Source organism: Topomyia yanbarensis, chromosome 3, assembly GCF_030247195.1.
Source record: "Topomyia yanbarensis strain Yona2022 chromosome 3, ASM3024719v1, whole genome shotgun sequence".
NCBI classification, from domain to species: domain Eukaryota; kingdom Metazoa; phylum Arthropoda; class Insecta; order Diptera; family Culicidae; genus Topomyia; species Topomyia yanbarensis.
In genome coordinates this window covers 352,934,564-352,959,773 of record NC_080672.1, presented here as the reverse complement: position 1 = coordinate 352,959,773, position 25,210 = coordinate 352,934,564, and the positions used below count along the sequence as shown (strand labels likewise).

At 38.9% G+C, this 25,210-nt stretch overlaps 2 long non-coding RNA genes across 2 annotated transcripts; one reads left to right on the top strand and one right to left on the bottom strand.

The window, feature by feature from the left end:
• Window positions 1-18,383: 18,383 nt before the first annotated feature.
• LOC131692997 (uncharacterized) lies at window positions 18,384-23,179 on the bottom strand. Its single transcript, XR_009306131.1, has 4 exons — window positions 22,976-23,179; window positions 18,708-18,803; window positions 18,520-18,613; window positions 18,384-18,457 (listed from the first exon to the last, which is right to left on the bottom strand). It is a non-coding gene; the product is annotated as an uncharacterized LOC131692997 (long non-coding RNA).
• Window positions 19,353-19,920, top strand: LOC131692998 (uncharacterized). The gene is made up of 3 exons (XR_009306132.1): window positions 19,353-19,383; window positions 19,443-19,642; window positions 19,698-19,920. It is a non-coding gene; the product is annotated as an uncharacterized LOC131692998 (long non-coding RNA).
• Window positions 23,180-25,210: the final 2,031 nt, after the last annotated feature.

Below are 25,210 nucleotides of genomic sequence, written 5' to 3'. Positions count from 1 at the left end.
ATGTTAGCGTATTGATTATTCTTTAGACTATTAACCAAGCAGAAGCGTTAGTTCCGCGAAACGAAGTATATCGTTGAATGTGCACACCTAGAAAAATAGTGTAAATTTACGTCTTCTGACCCTGACATATACGAGCATTAAAATGACTTAGTTTTACGTTTGATTTTAATTTTACATGACGTTTAATTTCGTAAATCATGTAATTTTACTCCGCATACAGCGTTTGTGCTGAATGGTAGGAAGTGTAATTTTATATCATTGCGCATGTAACGTATATGTTTCATGTAAAATTAAACGGAACACGGTAATGTTCCGTAATTTCGTAAATTACGGTTTGTTGAATTGTGTCATGTTCGCAATTACGTCAACGATAAATAAAATTCAGATTTTTTTTGGTGTGTGGCAACAAGAATTCAGTACCTCTAGCGATAACACAATAGAAGTGCTAATACACGAGTTAGATCCGTGTACCTCTAATAACGTTGTTAACCATAACTCTCCGAGCTCTCGATCGAAGCAGTTCGTTTTCTGGTGCTGTGCATAAGGTGAACAAGAATAAATTGTCAGTGAAGGTCAACCATTATTCGAGGCAGTCTTTGTTCGCCGGTGCCCAGGCTGGTGAAGTGAATACCAGAATAGCCGGAATCGCCGCTATATAAGCTAAGTATTTTTTTTTCTTTCATTTCCCTTTCCCCGATCGGTCTCTACTTCTGCCCTTTCCCCTGAATATAAGTTTCATCTCTCGTTTACACCACGTGTTATCCTCGTGCCTAAATGGCCGAGGGCGAAGTAACATTGGATGGGAATGATATTCCCATGGATATACCGGATAAACCCGAAATTACTCCCTCCCCTGATTCCCCCAGTCCTCCCCGTATTAAAACATACCCAGCCAGTTCGACTGGACCCTGGGTGGTGTATTTCCGGCCCAACACGAAATCACCCAATATTCTAGAAATCTCACGGGAGCTGACTGCCAACTACCCGTCCGTGGCTCAGATAACACGTGTTCGAGCTAATAAGATACGCGTTATAGTAAATGACCTCGACCAGGCAAACCAGATTGCTCGCAGCGAGCGTTTTACGAAGCAATTCAAGGTGTATGTGCCTTGTAGAGTTGTGGAGATCGATGGGGTCGTCGCCGAACCGGGTCTAAAGTGCGAAGACCTGTTGAAGTACGGGGTTGGCTGCTTTAAGGACCCTTCACTTCAAAAGGTGAAAATTCTGGAATGCAAGCAATTGTATTCCGCAAAAACTGAAGATGATAAGACAACTTATTCTCCGTCAGACTCGATTCGGGTGACTTTCTCCGGATCTGCTCTTCCCAACTATGTCCTCCTGGATAAGGTTCGCCTACCGGTTCGCCTATTTGTACCGCGGGTAATGAACTGCAGCAATTGCAAGCAACTGGGCCACACAGCCACTTATTGTGGCAATAAAAAACGGTGCGGCAAATGCGAGGGAGAGCATGAGGATGACGCTTGCGGTGGAGAAACTGAGAAGTGTATTTACTGCGGGGGCCCTCCGCATGCTCTTAAGTCATGCCCGGCGTACAAGCAGCGCGGGGATAAAATTAAGCGCTCCCTTAAGGATCGCTCGAGGCACTCTTATGCAGAAATGCTAAAGAATGCTTCGCCATCTGTCCCTTCCGAAAATTCCTTTGCTCTTTTGGCTGGCGTTGAGCAAGAATCTGACGACCCACAAGAGGGAACATCATTGGTTAACCCAGGGGAATCCAGGAAGAGGAGAAATCTAGCCTCCCCTACATTGCCTCGTAAGGGTGCCAAGGTGTCGTCCACTCAGAGTGCGCCAACCGCAATCAATAAATCCAACGGAAGTGATGCACAAAAGCCGAAGCAATTTGCTCCAGGACTTGGAAATATTAATTCTAACAAGGAGTACCCACCACTTCCAGGGACACCAAAAACCCCAAGTGTCCCCTTTTTTCAAACAGATACTCAGTCCAGTAGCGGACTAATGAAATTTTCTGACATAGTGGACTTAATTTTCACAGCTTTCAATGTTACTGATCCTCTTAAAAGCCTTCTGATACGTTTTCTCCCTATAGTGCAAACATTTTTGAAGCAGTTGACTACTAAATGGCCCCTCCTTGCAGCGATCGTATCCTTCGATGGCTAAGTCATCGAACGAGGTCACCGATTCGATCACTGTTCTACAGTGGAACAGCAGAAGTATCCTCCCGAAAATCGATTCCTTTAAATTTTTACTAAATAGTTTAAAATGTGATGCTTTCGCATTATGTGAAACTTGGTTAACTTCCGATATAAATCTCAACTTCCACGACTTTAATATAATTCGTCTGGATCGAGAAAACCCCTATGGAGGAGTACTTTTGGGGATCAAAAAGTGCTATTCTTTCAACCGAATTAACCTCCCTTCGACACCAGGCATTGAAATTGTCGCTTGTCAAGTTTTAATCAAAGGTAAAGACCTTTGCATTGCTTCCATCTACATTCCTCCTAGAGCCTCGGTAGGGCACCGAACGCTTTGTAATATCACGGAATCCTTACCGGCACCGCGGCTAGTTCTGGGAGACTTTAACTCGCACGGTACGGTATGGGGCTGCCTTCATGATGATAATAGATCAACATTAATCCAAGATCTTTGCGATAATTTCAACATGACCATCTTAAACACGGGAGAAATGACGCGGATTCCTACACCACCAGCACGCGCAAGCGCGTTGGATTTATCTCTATGCTCGACTTCGCTACAGTTAGATTGCATGTGGAAGGTGATCCCTGATCCCCACGGTAGCGACCATTTGCCTATCGTGATTTCAATTGCTAACGGTTCAAGACCATCGGAAACAATCAATGTATCGTATGACCTCACACGGAACATTGATTGGAAGAGTTACGCGACCGCGATATCCGTTAAAATCGAATCCACTCAAGAACTTCCTCCGGAGGAAGAGTACAGGTTTTTGGCTGGCTTGATTCTCGACAGTGCGAATCAAGCTCAGACTAAACCAGTACCCAGCGCGAATACCCATGGACGGTCTCCCACCCTGTGGTGGGATAAAGAGTGCTCAGAGCTGTACGCGGAAAAGTCCACTGCATATAAGGCCTTCCGGGAAGACGGGTTACCCGCTAGCTATCTACAGTACGCGTCGTTAGAAAGGCGAATGAAGAGTCTAATGAAAGCCAAAAAACGTAGTTATTGGCGCCGGTTCGTCGACGGGTTAACGAGAGAAACAGCGATGAGCACTCTTTGGGGTACGGCTCGACGTATGCGTAACCGTAATAGTACCAACGAGAACGTGGAATATTCAAACCGTTGGATATTTGCTTTCGCCAAGAAGATCTGTCCGGACTCTGTCCCGGTACAGAAAACGTACCGCGCCGCGTCTCCTCACGATACCGCGAACGAAACACCGTTTTCGATGGTGGAGTTCTCACTTGCTCTCTTATCATGCAACAATAACGCCCCAGGGTTAGACAGAATCAAATTCAACTTGCTGAAGAATCTGCCTGACACTGCAAAAAGGCGCTTGTTGAATTTATTTAACAAGTTTCTTGAGGGTAACATTGTCCCTCATGACTGGAGGCAAGTGAAGGTCATCGCCATCCAAAAACCAGGAAAACCAGCCTCCGACCACAACTCATATCGGCCGATTGCAATGCTGTCCTGTATTCGGAAGTTGTTCGAGAAAATGATCTTGTTTCGCCTCGACAATTGGGTTGAAGCAAATGGCTTACTGTCAGATACACAATTTGGCTTCCGCAAAGGCAAAGGGACGAACGATTGCCTTGCGTTGCTTTCTACAGAAATCCAAATGGCCTATGCTAACAAAGAGCAGATGGCATCAGTCTTCTTGGATATTAAGGGGGCTTTTGACTCAGTTTCTATCAACATTCTGTCAGAGAAGCTGCACCAGCATGGTCTTTCGCCAATTTTAAATAACTTTTTGCTAAACCTGTTGTCTGAAAAGCACATGCACTTTTCGCATGGCGATTTAACAACATCGCGATTTAGCTACATGGGTCTTCCCCAGGGCTCATGTCTAAGTCCCCTGCTCTACAATTTCTACGTGAATGACATGGACGATTGTCTTGCCAATTCATGCACGCTAAGGCAACTTGCACACGACGGGGTGGTCTCTGTTACAGGGCCCAAAGCTGCCGACTTGCAAGGACCATTACAAAATACCTTGGACAATTTGTCTGCTTGGGCTCTTCAGCTGGGTATTGAGTTCTCTACGGAGAAAACTGAGTTGGTTGTTTTTTCTAGGAAGCGTGAGCCGGCGCAAATCCAGCTTCTATTAATGGGTGCAACGATCAACCAGGTTTTCACATTTAAATATCTCGGGGTCTGGTTCGACTCTAAAGGTACCTGGGGATGTCACATTAAGTATCTGAAACAGAAATGCCAACAAAGGATCAATTTTCTCCGAACAATAACTGGAACATGGTGGGGTGCTCACCCAGGAGACCTGATCAGGTTATACCAAACAACGATATTGTCGGTGATGGAGTACGGGTGTTTCTGTTACCGCTCCGCTGCGAACATACACTTCATCAAACTGGAGAGAATCCAGTATCGTTGCTTGCGCATTGCCTTGGGTTGCATGCATTCGACCCATACGATGAGTCTCGAAGTGCTGGCGGGCGTTCTTCCGCTAAAAAATCGATTTTGGGAACTCTCATATCGATTGCTCATCCGATGCGACATTCTGAACCCGTTGGTGATTGAAAACTTCGAGAGGCTCGTCGAGCTTAATTCTCAAACCCGATTTATGGCCTTGTACTTCGACTACATGGCACAGAGCATTAATCCTTCTTCATATACTCCCAGCCGTGTTCGTTTCCTAGATACTTCTGATTCTACTGTATTCTTCGACACATCCATGAAGGAAGAGATTCGTGGAATCCCGGACCATATACGCCCGCAAGTGATCCCCAATATATTTTATAATAAATTCCGAGAAGTCGACTGTGACAAAATGTTCTACACTGACGGATCAAATCTCGATGGGTCCACTGGCTTCGGTATCTTCAACAATACTATCACCGCTTCATTCAAGCTCTATGATCCCGCTTCAGTTTACGTCGCAGAGTTAGCTGCAATTCAGTACACCCTTGGGATCATCGACACTCTGCCCACAGATCACTACTTCATCATTTCGGACAGCCTCAGCTCCATCGAGGCTCTTCGTGCGATGAAGCCCAAAAAGCAATTCCCATATTTCCTGGGGAAGATACGGGAGTCCTTGTGTACGTTATCTGAAAAATCTTATCAAATTACCTTTGTTTGGGTCCCCTCTCATTGTTCTATCCCGGGCAATGAAAAGGCCGACTCATTAGCAAAGGTGGGCGCATTAAATGGTGACATATACGAAAGACCAATCTGCTTCAACGAATTTTTTAGTATTTGTCGTCAGAGGACACTCAACAGTTGGCAAACCTCGTGGACCAATGGTGAACTTGGACGATGGCTACATTCCATTATCCCAAAGGTATCAACGAAGCCTTGGTTCAGGGGGATGGATGTGGGTCGGGATTTTATTCGTGTAATGTCCCGATTTATGTCCAACCACTACACCTTGGATGCGCATCTGCGGCGTATTGGGCTTGCGGAGAGTAGTCTGTGCGCTTGTGACGAGGGCTATCACGACATCGAGCACGTTGTCTGGGTATGCGCCGGGTACTTGGACGCCAGGTCTCAGTTAAAGAATTCCCTTCGGGCCCGAGGTAGACCACCCAATGTCCCAGTCCGAGATATACTGGCAAATCGTGATTTCCCCTATATGTCCCTTATTTATACTTTCATAAAAACGACAAATATCCCAATTTAGCCCCTCTCTTTTTATTTCTCGTTTTAGAAGCTTTCTCTTGCCTTGTGGGACCGATCAGCTCCAGACTGCAACTATGTAACCGCCGTCGCACTTACCACTACGGAAACTGAAGCGAGAGCGACTCAAGGTCCGATGACTTTTGAAGGATTCCCCGCGGGTCCGAAGAATACCATCCGCCAATCCGACCTACTAGACTGAGGCGGTAATCTTTCGCTGATCTCCCGTTTGAGCGAAAGTTGCAAGTTTTGCTCTTCTCTCCCGGTCACCATCTACGCTTTCTCTCCCCTGTCCTTGATACAACTGCTTCTACAGCCCCCCTCTGAATATCTTGACCAAGCATAAGTCACCGCTAAAAAAGTTCAAATTTGTATTCTGTATTCCTAGTTTTAAGATAGTTGTAATTTTACCTCTTTGTTAAAACTATTGTCCCCCATCTTGTAAATAGAATTGTATCCCTAGTCTTAAAACACCTGCGAATTTTCTCATAAATATTTGTTCCCTCGTTTGTGTACCAAACTATATTGTTAGTTTTAAGATAACTGTAAATATTTCCTAAAAATTATTACTATTGAATTCCTTGTTTTAAAATTTTTTCATAAAAAAAATCTTTCGCCCCCTCTCTTGTATATAGAATCTTATTTCTAGTCTTAAGATAGCTGTAAAATTTTTCTTTTTTAAAAAAATATTTCAACATTGTAACCTCCTAGTTTTAAAATATACAAAATGTAAAAACAAAAGAATTTGGCACCGCCAAGCTAACGCATTTGTGCCTATCAAATAAACGAAATGAATAAAAAAAAACGTTGTTAACCATTGTGTACATTTTTAACAGGCCGAAAGGGTATCCACGTACCCGTACCCATAGCAAGTTTAGCAGAAACAGTTTGATTTGAACAGTTGAATGTATACAATTCCTCTAACCAAATTTCAAATAAATAAGTTTAGAAGGGCCCATCAGTAAATCTAACCTTGGGGCCCGCCGCGGCTCTCGACGGCCCTGTCAATGTTAGGGAAAAGAAGAAATTGAACTTGTAGATTTTTGGCATACGGAAGAATACTACAGGACATCATGAACCGGATCGCCGACTGCCCTCCTTGGATCCGCTGGAAACTCTGTAGCTGACAGCATATCAATTAAATGAGAAGAGATAACTAAGTTTGGCTATCTATCGCGTTAAAAAAAATCTGTATATGAAAGACATATAGGGAGATCGATAGCTAGCACATCCCGGACTGGAACGAGGCCGAAGGGATTCGTTTAACGAAGATCTGGCGTTAGGGAACTAGGCGCACGACCAAACAATATGTTTAATGATAATTGTCATCATAAGCGCTGAAACCACTCTCCACGACTCCACTACACCGGAGATCCTCATCCAACGTATAATGACTGGACATGACCCGAGAAATCATCCGAATGAAGTCACGAGCCTTATCCATCTCCTTGAACCAAGGCTTGTTTGTGGCTTTGGGATTCCTAACCTTCCATTGTTCCACGAAATTTCGAGCGTCCTCTGATAAGAAATACTGGAAAACTCGTTGAAGCTATGTGATCTTTCATGAATATCATAAACCCTTACCACGTCCGAATTGAGCCAGTTCCTTTGAAAATTTGAAATCGTGGAGGAATGGAGATATACCATTTTTTATCTGGGACTATGTTTGCGAAAAATTTGCGAACCTGCATTAATTTTTAGATGAAACAGTCAAGACAAAGATTAATCTGTAATTTCCTCTTTTAGCGTGTAGTAATGTCGTTCTACCACACCCTAACAGACAATGTTTCGCCCGCTGTAACGGTCATTTTAAATATATTTGTAGTTAGGACTGCGGCCACATTTGCAATTATGGCGCCACTGACATATGAGCAAGCGTATGGGGGATAGACCACTAGTGAAAAATTGTTCTTGAACCTGAGGGGTAAACAACCAGAAAATCAGTGTTTGGGACTGTGAATAAAAGGTGGAGCTAGTGTTCTGGGAAAATTTTGCCGGATCGATGTTTTTTGAGGGAATTCCCTCATAGTGTTATGTCTGTTAAAAGTTCTACGTCAAAAGTTCACACAACCAGCTAGGACTGTTTCTTGTAGTTTATTTATGAAAATTAAAAAAAAATATCTTAATTTTGACTACATTGCACTTGCGTCTTACGTCAACTCAATTACGAGACACTCCTGATTTATGTGTCTAAATTTAATTTTAATTGGACCTAATATGTGCAATAGAATGCATTTTTTTGAAAACATGATAAACATCTCTTATTGAAATTAAAATCTATTCAATATTTTTTTTCTCATCTCGCATTCCAACAATTAATTACTTTGCCACTCATGACAGTTCTTGAAGCACACACGTTTTACCAGTACACCGTCCCTTACTGCGCGGAAGGGCGCGATCCACTCGATCGTCGATTGCCTTTCTCAACTGCTCAGGCAGATTCGCAAATCGTTTGTGATGATGATGATGATGGATTGCAGTCATTACGATTAGCATGTCCACCTTGATGGATTCATCATTGAAGCCGGCAAGTGGAAACGTTCCACAATTACTACGACGGTAAGACCGCAATCCGCATCGGACCTACACTCTCGGCGAACACGAAGGCGAACAAAGACAACACGAAATCTTGTTGACAGCTCAGTTCGGGTTTCCTCTTTTCACCGTTTTTCTTCGGGAACTTTTCAGATACGTTCGAGTTTTTATTCAACTTTCTCAGATTCGGCCCCGTCCGCCGCCGCGCCGTCCAATGGCCAAATCCAATCTGGCCAACCGTTCGCCGTTTGTGAAATTTATTAATAAAATATGATAATTTTATTACAAAAATATTTAAATACTTAATGAGTTTAAACGAACCCGGGAAGAAAATGAAAAAGCAATAACAATAAAATGTAATGATACACAATAAAAAGAAACGAATAGGACGCAAGAAATGTAAGAAGCAGAAAACCGCTACAGCATACGAACGGAGCCGAATTTCAGGCCTAGTAAGGTACCGACCCGCGGGGTCCCAAATCCGACTACCAATCTCTCGCTCTCTCTCGCCCTCGACTGAACCGCGACCGTCGGATAGGACAGCGACGAATAGAAAATGATTAAATATTTATGACCGCTCGTTCGTCTCATTTTACACGCACGCATGATAACAACAATATACGTGAGCTATGTAGGATGGTAACGACCTCCACAAGCAATAACTGACCGAGATGGGCTTCGTTGGATGGCTTCTAATCAGTGGCTAATCTATTTCCCGTACGATTTATGGAAGTTGATTCGGTTGTCGTTTCTAAAACTGAAAAGGGGTTATTTTAAGAGGGAAGCGGGAGACTTTTGGCAAATAGAAGGGGCACGATCGGAAGAGTGTGAGAAAGTCTTTATTTTTGGTGGCAAGTTGAAAAAAATATCTAAGCTCTAATGGAAAATGATAATATGTTGCGGTAGAATGATGTAATTAAATTTTATTTTTATCCTAGTTGGTAATTTTTTAAGTACTATCTCAGGCTACCTGCTGCTATTTCAAACTGGAGCCATTTCAACGTTAAGCAGAGGAAATTAATTGCCATCTTTATTGACACTAGAAATTTCGGAATGGAGTTATTCAAAACGTTCATCAATATCAGTGTAATAATGCTAATCACCTTAGTAAGATAGACAGCTCTAAAAACTCTCAAAACCAAACCTTTAAAGCTCTAAGGGAGTCGGTTTATAGCTTTAATAAATTCACGCTAACTGTAATGTTGAACTTGGATCTTAAGAATTACATTACGGAGCATCACCTACCGTGAAGATGGGGTGACTTTTAAATCCTGTTCTTACAAATATGAACAAATCGTTAATTTTACCACAGCCATAAATTATATTTGGGAGAAATGCAGTACAAAACAATGCGATAGTACAATCACACAGAGTATTCTTTTCACATTTCTGCTGCTTCTGCTTGGGCGACCACCCCTGGCTGCTACTCCGTTATCGATCTGGACTAGCTGAAGTTCCATAGGGAATCAGTAGATAATCATGCGTAGGAGTAGCAAAACATCTTTCAACGTGCAACTCCTGGTAATACTAAAGTGTTTATTGATAAATACAGGCACCGGTCTCCATTATCTGGATCTAGATATCAATCCATAAATTCATGGGTCGGGGGACCAACGGCATTACTTCCCTTTCCAAGGAAGACGTGACAACAGATTTTTTCACCTCAGAAAAATCTCAACCCAGACCAACTGAAATAAGTGGCGGTCACGCTTACCACTCAACCACAGGCGCCGTCACATAGTATTCTTTGCACATTTCGAAGACAAACTAATACGTTCGAGTTATGTGTAAAAACGGCACATTACGGGTTATCCTGATCAGGAACCGCTGAACACGAACAAATTCCAAAGCTGTGGAACCTGTTCAGGTAATATTGACAAACGGCAAAAACAGCGTCAAGTATCTCAAAATCTACAGCCAGCACGATCATTGAGGAAATTCACACTCGTAAAGGCAACCAGCAAGGAAGAAATCAGATGTTCGCGAACATAAAGGCAGTAACGACGATGATGACACGGAAGTGTTTAATAGCGAGAGAGATATGAACGACCCCCTATACGCAGTTGGCGAGGAAAACATATTTCCCCGCCTCATGAACAGGTATCCACGTGCAGTGGCTAAGAGCTCGCGCGAGCTCTACTGGACAATTATTAAAACTTGTTTTGTTATTTTTAATTTTGAAAATAGAAAAAAATAGATAAAAGAACCACTACTCCGATTGGCCTTTAAAAACGGTAGAAGTTTTATAGACCAAAACTCACCAAAAGTGAACGCTTCATCGAAAGTGATTGTCACGTTCAACAAAACTCAGATGTACTACTCGACACTGGCAACTCTTTTTTGAATTTAAATGGCAAGTTTTTGAATTGTACCCAATTTGAGTTTCTGTATTAGGTCTGTGAATTCTGCATTCTTAGTATAAATACATTCAAGCATACTATGCAAAAAAACATTTCAATTTACTGAGAAGGATATAGCCGAGACGACATTTTCTGTTTTCGCGTCATTTTAACGCAATGCCATTTTCATTGGCACTTAATTTCATTTTCATGCGACGAATTCGTATTAAACACTGTTGCGACTAAAATGTTGTGACTGGTTGAATCTATAAGTTCAATAAAATCGATTCATGTCTTCAGTATATGGCAGTAGCTTGGTCTGTTTGGTTCGTTTTAGAATAAAATAAAAGAGATGAACAGAAATCACGGAGAAGGAAAAAAGAATCATCTTATCCTAGTCATCTCAAGAGCATCTCTTCTATCTTTTCTATGCGATCAGAACGAGTGCTTTCGGAATTGCGCTCTGATCCTCTCAATTCGGTTTGAATAAAATGGCATTTTCGAAAGTACCCTACATCTTCGTTATCCGCTCAACGTTCAACGTTAGGTGCAACAACTTTAATTGTAATTGTTTCCCAAAATTTGGTAAAAAAGCATTACAGCGTTCTTCTTCTTACAATCTTGATGATGATTGGAAAAAACAAAGCTAATTTAAAACGAACCAATTACTGAGCAGATTAGTGTCAATATGTTTGAATTGACTTAGAAAGTGCAACTGCAAGCATTATAGAAAATCCAACTGCCAGAAGGAACTAGATAGTATACCATGCATACTGCCGCTGACAAAAATTTTGCAAAAGATTCACAGAAATCGGATAATGTGCAGTAATATAAAAACAGAGAAATCTAAAGGAGAGTCTCTTCCGCACAGGAGAAGCAAGTGCAATATGTTTTTTTTAAATTTCTATTATAGAGGTTTTAACCTTAAGGTCATTCGCCTCTTCGGGTTAGAAAAATATATTATGAAAAATTTCCAACCCTATGTGCGGGGTCGAGACTCGAACCCAGGTGCGCTGCGTACAAGGCAATCGATTTATAAACTACGCTACGCCCACCCCCAAGTGCAATGTGTTTTCTTTGATTTGCGGGAAGCAAGTGTGATGAAATAATTAATGGACTCACCCATATTTATAGTTTGTTTTGGTGGTGTCATCAATGCTGCATTTCACAAAATTTACGTAAATTGGAAGATAACAGTAATGAGTACTAAGGGATTTCTTTTCGATTAGTGGACGGTTCTTTAGTGGATAAAATGCCGGTTAGTTTAGTGGATCAATTCATCGAAACATATCTTTTGTATTGTTCAAAAGTCCATGAATTCCGAAATCAAACATTCGAGTGCTCAAATATAATATTTGCTTTTTTTAGGTAATCTTATCGACTCCTAACGGTTTTGCGCGATTGTAAGTCAATTGTCAATAGAGCTAAAGTTCCTTTTTATACTTTGTAGCGAAATCAGGTGGTTTTTTGCACACACTTTACATGTTAACAAGCAAAATCACTGGTCTGCCATTTGCCATAGTTTCAAAGATCTAGTAGAAGAATTGCCTAGAAAAATCAGCCTGTCTAATGATATAAAAGTTTCAATTTCATAAAACAATAGGATCTGTGAAAAAATCTGAATACTCAAATAGATAAATAATTAGTTGTTATTTGTCCGATAATGTTGCAGAAAATAGTCTTTAATGTATTATCATTCATTATTATCGGTACGGTTGTCCTCGTTTCTTTCTCTTTAAAGATTCAAAATGATCCGTTAGTTAGATTATTCATTAAATGAATAATTTAATTGCCGTATAATTTTGAAACATCTTTAAACAAAACTCTGCACAGTAGGCCTGGCCGTTTTGATGTTTGCGACATATTACACAAAATATGCTTCAAATATTAATGTTGACAAGAAAAACGCTAAAGAATATGTGCAGTGTTTTCCAGGATGCTTTTAAATACTGGCTGTGTAAGGGTTAGAATAGAAGAGAATAGAATTAAATAATTGAAGTCCAACTGACACTGAGTCTAAATGAACTAAACTAAAAAGAAATGACCGAAAGTGGTAACAAACTGTTCCGAAACTGTGGAGAACTAATGACAAAGTCGAAGATGTCGCTATAATCGTTGCAGCGACGGCTAATTTCTGATATCGGTCTATTGGCAGCGCACAGTGGCGGCTCTTCAAAAAAAAGGTCGGACAAAACCTCAAATGTTACCTAATTTGGCTGAAAATCACAATTTAAGCTAATTTTGAGGTGCTGAGCTCATTTTAAATGCATTTTTCCATACAGTGTCATTGAACCTTTCTTTTAACTATGATCCCGTTTTCATGATAGATTTTCCGTTACTGTTCACCAATGTCAACAATATCATAAAAAATGAAGAACTCTACTTAAAAACCATTGTTGAACGTGTTGGTTTACTGTAGATTGTCTAACTATTTTACACAAAACACCATGTGTCTCCATATCAGCAACAAAGCTTCAAAATCTGCTTAAAACTTTTTGCGCACCTAGGCGCAGAACGAGACCATGATAAAAGTAGAAAAGTAGAAGTAATTTCACATAGAATGTATACTATGTGACCGTTCCGAACTGATTCCGAAATTTGTACAGAATACATTAGTGAACAAATTATTTTTGATCTGACCACCTTAAACATATTTAAACTAAAAAGTCATAGTTTCAAGCAAATTTACCAAATGAATTTTGCTCACTAACCAAGTTCTTTCGTTCCTCTACACAATGAAACTAGTTGTGCTAAAATCGGACCAAAATCAAAAGAGCAACATGCATTTGAAGTGAACAGAGCGATGGTGGTTTCGGAAATGAAAATCATTAAAAAATCCGTACTTTGGTACGTTTCAACTCGTTGTAAAAATCGCGTTCTTATCCAATGATCAAAAAAATTTTTAATATACATCATTCAATACATGAGAAATTTAGAAAAAATTTAAAATATCAATATTTCAAAAATAAATTTTTGAGGTTTTGGCCAGCCTCCGGCCACTGTGCAGCGTAGTTAGTGTTGCGCATTTCAGTCTGCAGCAGCGTTCGAGGACGGAGGAAATGGGTTCGTGCGTGGAGGTTAATTGGTGAGAAGAGATAGGGAACCTCTTATTCATGTGCAGCTGTTTGCTAAAAGCTAGCATATACCTAACGTCCCAAACGTTGACCCACAGCATCTCAGCCAACTCTCAGCAAGTAATCCATCAGTCGTTCCACAAATAGAGATTTCGCTTCCTCAAGAAGTGCTCTGTTTACAGTGGCAGATCTATTGGGAGGATTGTATCCAATGCACTCAATACCTACCTAAGAAAGACGAGGACAATTAGGCAGCCAACCCCCTGTACTGCAAAGTGGTCAATTGGAGTCACGACGATACCCAGAAAAGTTGTGACGGCAGGAACAATACCGACTTGCTGATGGACCGGTATATTGGGGACTAACCCCACGACAGTTGGCAGCTAGACACCGTTATGGTCAAGGAATTGCCAACCTTTTCCGGTAATCCTGAGAACTGACCAGTAATCTGGCGTGGTTACAGCGGTGCCTAAAAGGGCATGCCCTTGAGTCGGAGTCGACTGCTTTTGTCAGCTAGTGTTCCAAATGTTCTTATTACGCTGGAGACACTGTATGGCAGGCCGGAGCTACTGTTTCACGCGTTTCTCCAGAAGAGCCGGAGAGTTCAAGCGCCGAAGCATGATAGGTTTTGGTATCGAGGTGCAAAATTTCCGTGATCATTTGGAAGCCGGAAGACATGAAGCGCATCTAAACAACCCGATGCTTTTGTTCGAGTTGGTAGAAAAGTTTCGAGCGCATATGAAGCTGGGCTTGTCTCTATACAAACAACGCTGCGGAGAAGTGAACTTCGTTCATTTGCTCAGTACATGCCGACACTGGAGCGACCGGCTACCGACAATACATCGCAGTGTTGCAGTACGGACCCACGAAAACAGCAGCGTCGGACGAAGGAGAATCGTGGAATGGATAAGAACAGAAAATTCGCCACCAGCGGAAGCAGCAGAGAACACGACGCGTTCAGCAACTCCTGCATGTTTTGTTTGCAAGAACCCGGAGCATCGGGTGAAAGCTTGTTCGGAGTTTTGAAACAGAACTGTCGACGACTGCTGGACAGTACCGTATGCACGCATGGGCACACTGGACCAGAGCCAGGGGCCCCGGGCTTTTAGAGGCCCCCAACTTAGGATGAATATAGAATCATTCTGAAGGCTTTGTTTCAAAAAATAGTAGCACTTAATTGTTTATAACTCTAGCGTGTGGGTAACAATGAAACAGTTGCTCGGATTCGCACATTTCTCCTTATCCCATGTGACGTTTAAAAAGCAACAGAAAATTAAGCGGAGTAATAGTAGCAGTAGCAAACGAGGCACTGCATGATCAGGATGGTACTGGACTAATTCAAACGTCAATCTAACATGTCGATTCAAGCTTCAATTAACTTAGAGGGACCGGTTGAGGAGGGTGGGTATAATTCCAGTCTAAAATCACTTAATTAAAAGTTTAATAGCATCTCCTGTGCATAACGTGCAACCTAGTGCTGAACATTGCAAACTATTGGGTTTCCTCCATGTACTTTGTCGAAAAATCCCATACAAATTTCAAGCACGTTGGTCGGTTAGCTAAACTTTGGTTCAAATTTGGACTTCTGATGGAAATAGGAATCGACTCAGGGGTGGACCGTTGGGAGTTACATTTTTTCTTATCACACAAGTCGATACATTCTGCCAACATTTTGTTGAAATTTCAACGTTTTCTTCAAAGTGGCCAAATATGTATTGTATTAGTGAAATTTTCATTCCAAACCGCTTTTAATCCACCTAACAGTGTGGTGATACATTTCTTATAACTCTTATCGCTTTCTTCGGGTATTATATCGATTTAGAATATTTAGAACTTGATGCTTCGCGATGCTTTTGATGACACATACTACATGAAATAGTGGCAGAACTCAGAGAATCGCTCAAATTAGCATAGGATAATACAGGGCAATATATCTCAAATGTTAAACCAATTTAATGGAAAAGCGGAAAAATGGCCTATAAAATAGAAATACAAACGAATTATTGCTAATGCTCCGATAATAAAATATATAAATTCTTCATCAATGCATTGTGTAGGGAAAACTGAATTTTCCTAAAGGGGTTATGTATGTTGTGCTGAGTCAAAAAATTCGAAAAACAAATTTTCGAATGGATTTGAAGTTCATACTCAGTAGCGTTTACTCAAATTCCCAACGTGGCACAGAGGAGTAACTGGGGTCAAATCCTGGCCAAAATTATTTGTTGTTGCTATTGCTTTTATTATGCCTTAATATGAATAAAAAATAGACAATAATAAGTTTTTGGAACAATTTGGCATCTATCCTACCAGTGTTCAGGTCAATTTTCTAAATCCTTTCGAATACTAATAATTTCGAGGTGATCTTTGTGAATACATTTGTTTTTCCAGTTGCACAAACAGTTGATCAGTGGAAACGGGTGAAGAAAAGGGACGCTTGAGCATATTTTCAAAGAGATACATTTTGAAAAACATAGTATTTGGGCCTACAGCATTTCGGTGTACCTCAAATTACTAAAAATTTCAATATTTTCAAATCGCTTGAAATTTGTGGATCGGACAAGATCGTAAGAGTTCTTATGTTTTTCGGATAGCTGGGATCTGGTTTTGTAATACTACTTCAGCAACTTTGCCGGATCTTGCCGTATAATGTAACATTTCTATCATACAAGTTTGAAATAAAATGTTTAAAAAACGTATTTTTTAAAGTTGGTGCAATGCACAGCAACACTAATACTTTCAGTTAGTTTTAGGCTGAAGTTATACAAATGGTTGTGTTCAACTACGCTTGCAATAATATTGTATTATTTAATACAGTCATCATCACTAGAAAGCGATATTACTGGATATATAATGAAAATGATTAAAAAAACCCCTTAAAATATCACCATTTTGCATCCATGCAAAAAATCTTCAACAATTTTTTGACATACTCCTGATTTTGCCACGTTATTCAGCAGGCTTTTAGGTATGTAAAAAAAATATAACGAAATATAAAATCAAAAAAAAAATATATATTTTGGTTATTGGCCAGGAATTTGTTCTAGTTACTCCTCTGTGCGTGGCTGAGAATTAAGCACTGAAATTTCAGCAATGACTTCCTAGTAGTATCTTTGATCTGAATTATTATCCCTAATCCTAATGCCAAAGAACAATTAAAAAACTCTTGAAACTCGTTAGGGAAAATCATTATCATTACTGGAATTTTCTTTTTCACGAAACTTTTCGATAACCTTCCGTCACTTCACTTCACTTCACATTTTCAAATACTTTATAATTTACATATTCTTATTAGAAACAGTTGTTTAAGAAGCTTATGTTATATTGTGTAGGAAAAGCTGAAAATTTATGAAGTTCTCTATCTGCAACATATAAACCCTTAAGTATAACAATTTATTTCAGGATACCCTTTTAACATGAACTATCGCACGATAGGTTCGTCGAATTTTGGAAGATGTCGATAACATAATTTTTTTATTTTTGCATATTTGCATCTTTAAGATAAGGAAAACATGGTCAAGAAAGGATTAACTCAAATTCAGCCTTGTTTGCCTGCTAGAGCCCATCAAATATATTTTCATATGAGGCTGATAAAATTGAGGGCTGATCAAATCGAGTCTTCAATGTATTATAATAGATAGGCAGTATTTGATGAAGTTTCTTGCGGACGAGTGTAGAACGACGTTGTCCCTACTTACTTGGAGTGTGTGGCGTAGTCAGAAATTTGGTTTGGTTGGGTTTTGGTGAAAATCGAACTTACTTTCCAAATGGCATAATTACGAAACTACCATCTTTGAAGTTTTAAAATTATGGAGAATCAGTTTTTCAAAAACTTGTAACAGAGTTTCTGTCTTTAGCGAATTTGTTAAGACTTTCATTTAAAACAACTTTATTGTAGGCATGAATACTAAGTATATGCATTATTACTAGAAAGATATTTTAGAAAAAAATAGAGTAAGGAACACTTCGTAAATATGATTTTATAACTCGGTATACTCCATATTATGGAGTATACCGAGTTATAAAAATGATATTTACGAAGTGTTCCTTCCTCCATTTTTTTCTAAAATAACTTTCTATTGTGAGAATCACAAACTCAAGCTTTGGATTGGATAAAATGTAAATTTTTTCGTTCATAAAAAATAGAAGATATTTATCATAAACAGTAAAATCATAATAATTTAATTTAAAATAAAATAGAAATAGCCTAAAATATGTTAATACCTTGCACAGATGGAGCCTTCATTTCTTCAACAAAGTGGTTTGTAATAAAACTCCCCAAAATTTGGCTGAAGACATTAAGTCTGGAACTAAATTTGTTTGTAAATTCGCCATAAATACTTCTTGGAGGATATAACGCCAAAATTATTTTATCAAATGATATGCTGTTAAACGTTTGTAAAATTCATCGAAGATAATAAAGCTGCGAAATTGGCGGAACGAAAAACGCCATTTGTCATAAATTTTCCTATTTTTGGAAGGTGGTTTTCTCGTTATTAATTCTATAAAGTTTTCGTCTCAACTCGACGCATTCCCAAAATAAAAACATTTTCAGCAAATGCTGAAAGTAATGCAATTTTTCTATGAGCAATTCTAAGTTAGACATTAAAGCAATTCCAGTTTCGCTTCTGTTGGGGAGATTGTTCGGACAATGGGAGTCCCTTGAAGCAGCCTTACGCACAGTGCAGCAGCTCAAAGCTGAAATAAACTTTATTTTTAGGAATTTCATGGAACAATAGTGATATTAATTAGCAACTTACATTAAGTCTTCCCCTAGTATCACGCTATCCGAATCAATCTATCAATGCCTATCTATCGTATCGAGCAGGTAAGTGAGACGAATTGCAACTGATCCTACAGGTAAGTGTTTTCAAGTGAGTTTTACAGGTATGATGTTTCGCGAACAAGGTAAGTATGGGTTATTTCAAGTTATAATATTTCAGCTTACCTTCTAGCAAATCTAGTTGTTTTATAATTTGCACAACTTCTATTTGTGACGAGGTTCGAATTCCTGTCTGTTGAACCCGCGTCACCTCTATTACACCTAAATACGAGAGTGAGTTCATTATATTTGTGGAGGCAAACATAACCTAACACAAGGCGTGTTTCGAAATTCAACATTGCTCAACAATTGGTCATCGATGACCAAATTGTTGAGTTAAACATGGCCGCCGAGATTTTTTTTTTGAGCGGAAGAGAATATTTTCGCTCTGTTGTGATACAAAACAATCGATGCAACATTTCCCGTTGGAGAGTAGTGACACCCATATGCTCTCATATTTGAGCGATAAAGAGAATTTAAATTCCCCCTACCAGAGTTGCCACATGCACTGATTTTTCACTAAAATTTTAAAGAATCTGATGTATCCAATCTATGTTTGGAGCAGCAAATAGAATAATAATAACAGGTGTTGTATTCGTATAGCGACGTACTTTAAATAACGACATAAATGATTTCTTAAATTAAATATAGTGTAGTATGATAATCTGCCTAAAAATGAATAAAAAAATCAGATTGTTTGCATTTCTACTGCAGGCTGTTTCACAAACAGACCTGGCAGCCATGGCTTTTTTTCGTCTGCTTTTTCATCATGGCGTTAATAATTGATTCCTCTTTAGGACAGGTAAATTAATTCAATTTATTAAATAATCTCCTTAAAACAAGCAATCCTTATTTTCGCAGGAAATCCTGTAGTGCTAATAATTGGAAACTCTATAGAAAATACAGCTCGTCGGATAATCGTAATCTGTTTCCAAAGGTCGGTTGATATCGAATTGACGATACTGGTAACGAGTCGGTCCAAGAATGGAAAAAATTGACGTATTTGGAACAAAAGGAACATTACAATCTAATAGAGCATGGACTGAGTACTGTAACGATGTGTAAGTAATGTTACCACTATTAGGCAAACTTTCTGAATCATTTTAAATCTTTCAGACCATTGCGAGATTTTCTTGGTTTCATTGGTCATCCTTGATGGTAAAACATCCTTTACATGCTGAAATAATTCTCCACGCCAGCCGAATTTGCAGTAATTTTCAAACCAATGCATATTAAAGCGTTCAAGCAGACAAACGCCTACGGGTGGGGCAATTTCGGACGTTAGTTGGTCAACAGCCACTGTCTTCCAGATCCCGAAACCAGAATCCTACGTCAGGAAGAGTATTAAAACCGAATGGATGATAAGGTTGATAAAACCAATTGGAAGGTTTCATGTTCTCAACTATGATCGTGTCCCATTCTCTTGGTAATTATGGAAGAAGTTTCTAATGATGCCGGGTTTGTCACAGGTCCGCTTAACCAAAAAAATATACAGAAGTGTTTTACTTGAATAAATATAAAATGTATTGGCAATAGTTTGTTTTTGTACAGTGGAGAATTTAAAATCCATGAGTTATCGGTCCTTTCATCAACACCCTTTTTCCTGAAATGTCTCGGGACAGTATCACGCTACACACACATAGAAATGGCGTTGAGCTATCGGTACTCTGATGTTTCAATCAAAAGTTAGGTCCTAGTTTGTGAACTAATTTACGCTAATTATGTGCATTTTGGTATCAATTTCTGAATTACTGTCACTAACACCATTTCCCCTTAGGTGTCTAGGGACAGTATTATGCTATACATGTGTAGAAAGGGAATCTAAAATGCTACTAAATGGCGTAGAGTTATCGATGCTATGATGTTTCAATCAAGAGTTAGGTACAAGTTTGTGAATTTATTCAAGCGAAAGGTGTGCATTTTGCTATCAATTTTTAAATTACTGTCCCCAGGACCATTTTTCTCTAAGTGTCTAGAGACACTATCATGCTATACATGTATAGAAAGGGAATCTAAAATGCTACTAAATGGTGTAGTGTTATCGGTGCTCTGATGATTCAATCAAAAGTTAGGTACAAGTTTGTGAATTTATTTAAGCAAAATGTGTGCATTTTGCTATCAATTTTTAAATTACTGTCCCCAGGACCATTTTTCTCTAAGTGTCTAGAGACACTATCATGCTATACATGTATAGAAAGGGAATCTAAAATGCAACAAAATAATGTAGAGTTTTTGGTTTTCTGTTGTTTTGATCAAAAGTTAGGCCAAATTTCTGAATCAAGCAAATGGGGTGCTTTTTGCTTTCAATTGTTGAATCGCTGTCACCAAGACCATTTTGCCTTAAGGGGTCTGAGAACACTATCATGTTACATATGGATAAAAAGGCATATAAAATGCTATAAAATAATGTTGAGTAACGGCTTTTCTGTCCTTTTAATCAAAAGTTAGGTCCAAGTTTGTGAAATCATTTAAGCAAATGAGGTATTTTTTGCCATCAATTTTTGAATCATTGTCGCCAAGACCATTTTGCCTTAAAGAGGTGCTGGCACCGTCATTCTGTGTATGTATAGAAAGGGCATCTAAAATGCTACAAAATGACGTTGAAGTTGCTGGTTTTCTGTCCCTTTGATCAAAAGTTAGGTTCAAATTTGTGAAATCATTTAAGCAAATTAGATGCTTTTTCCTATCAATTTTTGATTCACTGTCACCAAGACCGTTTTGCCTTAAAGGAGTCTGCGGACAATATCATGTTACAGCGTCATGCTATACATGCATAGAGAGGGAATTTAAAATGCTTTTAAATACCGTCAAGCTTTTGTTTTTCTGACGTTTTGGTCAAACGTTAGGTCTAGGTTTGTGGATTCGTTTAAGCAAAATATGTGCATTTTACTATCAAGAATCGCATAGATGAATCCTGCCATATCGACTTAATGAACTAATACACCTAATGTTAATATACTGTGTGTCTGCTATTGAACACACCCGGCTTCCCATGAGCGTTTATGCGACTGAATCTGAATGATAACGATGTGAACATCATGAACACATTAGTGAGTCTTGGTTGATAATGCTTGGTACTGGTTTGGCCTTGTCGAAAAATTTCTTTGGTGGCGACATGAAAATTGTCAAATAAGAGTGTGCAATACCTTGATGGAGCATCTGATCTTACTCCACATGTATATGATCGAAGATTATCTTGGATCTGTCATCGAACCTAGTTTGCATACCGTAGAACAAAATTCATTGTTGCCCATCCACCCACAAGGTTAGCCTCTTACAACTATAAATGACAATGTCATCGAGATAACGAAAGGACAAATATTGATTGTACAGATAAATGCAGTTTTATTCTTCATCGTCTCCCCGCATTATCTGATCCAGTAATTTTGGTCCTCCAACCATCCAAACTAGATGAACACTTCGCAGAACATGAACAGGGCGCACATCGTGATCCCGACGGACAGAATCCACGATACGCATCCCACATTGGCGAGGCGCCATGACACGCCCAACATATCCTCGCAAACGAAAATCATTTTCCAACAGACGTCAGCTACGATGCTGAGTTGAATGGCCTGTTTGATGAATTTGTTCGCCGGTTGAATTTTGACCAAGGGTCGCATCACCGATCCTATTTTGTCCATGTACAGAGCCACATAACCAGGTATGGAAACGATTCCCGCTCGGTTCGCCTCCACAAAGTTAGATCTTCCAGTTTTTCGTAGAAAATGTAATTACTTTCGTTGATAACGTAACTCCTAATTGCAGCATCATCTCGTGGTTGCACAGGATAGTTATAGCAATATTCCGACAATTGGAACGATAACCAACGGGATGAAAAAAAAATCCAATGCAAATATTTATGAACGAATGAAAATTGTTCTAGTTCAGATTGACAGCTATAGGTAGAGGACAGGGATGCCACTTTGAAATCTATTTTAGAGATGATAAAATATGAAGTTTACATAACAAAAAAATCTGCAATATTTACATGCAATCCGTAGAAAAATCAGAATCTTTACAATAATCTATTGAAATCCTGCAAACCATGCCAAAAATCTATTATTTATGAAAAAGTAATCTGTTTTCAAAAACGATTAAATAAATCTGTAATATTACAGCAAAATCTGTGAATGTGGCAACCCGGGTAGGAGGAAATATAAATTCTCTTTGCGCTCGAAGGGAGAGCATGATCAGTTTGTTGACCAAAGCATCGGCAGGCACCTTACGATGAGATGTTGAGCTCTTTGGTGACTCTCGCGCAACATAAACAAGTTGCGCACTGGTGTCACAGCGCGTCGCTTTACTCTCCCGCAACAAAAAGTCATCAAAATACCGATGAGTTGCTGGTGGATTTAAGGACGCGGCTACAGTTAGGTGTACAACATGCTTACCGATCCTGTCTCGAAAATGAGAATAATATAAATTTCACGCTCCTACAGCTAAACGTAGGCTTTCAGCGCGCCACCAAGAAAAAAGCTAATTTGATCGATACTAAATATTAATTAGTTAAATGCACAGTCCTGCTCTATAAATTTTCCTGCCGTATTATACGTGTCACTTTGTTCTCCACACAATTGCGATCACGTTGGATTACTTTTTTGACGTTTCTTTACCGTACGGTACAGGAGAGTTCCCACCTGTCTGATCTGTGGTGAGTGCTGCAGTGATGCCGGAACAGCTTCCTATTACAAAATACCGTAATCCACATTACAGTACACCCCTTCAAAACTGAACTCAATATGATAGGAAATGATGATTATGATTATGATTCATTTCCGAACTCTGGAATGAGTTTCTATTGGAATGTTTTAGGCAAGTATTTGATATTGATGTTATTAGACAACTGTGAGATCAACACCAATAGATCAGTTACAGATCAGGATCGCATTCCCACAATTATCATTGTAATTTTTTATTTTTTACATTTTAACGACATTCAATTAGCTAGAGATTACTGGGTAGGGAAAGTTATGAAACTTAGAGCCATAGTACTCAAGTGAGAGCAAGGATGTGAAGTAAACAGATCGGAAAACTAGAAGTGGCAGGATCATTAGAACAGGCTTAATATCGTACGGGCTTAATCTTTGTCTTCTGTTATTGAGGGTCGAGCTTAGGCAGAATAACTACGAATCACCCGAGTTCACTAACATGTGTCCTGATAAAGGTAGACGTGTCTATCTTTACCGTGACAACCGACACGTAATATTGAATTAATTCGCTTTTCGCTTTTTCAGAGATTTGTTTCAGATCGATCCGATGGTTATAAATCAGAAGGTTCGCGCAAATGAAATTTTTTGCACCGATAAGTGATCAAGTTCCATCTAGATAACTTGGAATTGTTCCGTGGTTATTCTAGCGGTTGTTGATAGCAAAATTAAATACGAAATTCGTTTTATCGAAATAATATTTGGCTCATTTGAATGGATTATTACTATATTGAACAATATATAGGCGACAAAGGGAAATCCATATTATATGCTTTAAATTCTCCGAAGATACTATTGACCTAAAATTAGTCGTTTTGGCGTTAATAATAGATTACATGTTTTTGGTCATGTTTCTGGCAATGGGAATTGATAATAATCTTTCGACCGTATTGAATGCTATATATCTCTTTTGATAATAGTCCGTTAGTTTAACAATCTATACTACCCATGATCGCATATTTGCCCCGTTTTCTATGGGTTTTCCTATCTTTATGGGACTGACTTGCGATCATAGACAGTATAGCTTGTTCGAAAGGTATTCATATAAGCTATCTATATATATATATATATATATATATATATATATATATATATATATATATATATATATATATATATATATATATATATATATATATATATATATATATATATATATATATATATATATATATATACATATATATATATATATATATATATATATATATATATATATATATATATATATATATATATATATATATATATATATATATATATATATATATATATATATATATATAAAAGTGTTAGTCTATGTGGTCAATTTTGGCAGGTGATTTAAAAAAACTCAAAAGCGCCATTTTCGCACATTCAAACATTAATATCTCGGAAACTTACCATTTAATAGCGTTAATACCGAAAACCATTTAATAGCGTTCTGTCTGGCTGATAGGCTTTTCATTTGAAATTGATTTGGATAAGATTAGTTTAGCCATAGCTGAGAAACACGAATGAGAGTTTGTCCGTTACACACACACAAAGAGAGAGAGAGAGAGAGAGAGAGAGAGAGAGAGAGAGACATTGTCCCAAATCGTCGAGCTGAGTCGATTGGTATATAAGACTCGGCCCTCCGGGCCTCAGAAAAATCTTGAAAATTTGAGCGAATTCTATACATTTCTTTTATAACAAATGTAAAAATGTTGCTACCGTTTTGCTTTTAGTAAATTTTAGCGCTTTCCTAAATGTACCACGACAATGTCAGATAACCAAATCGACCAATGCATCATTACAACTAGTAATCCAAAACTGTACTTCATAGTCTATAATTGTGCTTTAAGGATACTTAGCTCGTTCTATAAGGATTCTGAAACAAACCCTTATGTATTATAAGGCCCAAGCTTCAAACATGGTCATTAGAGTGGCTCGAATATAACA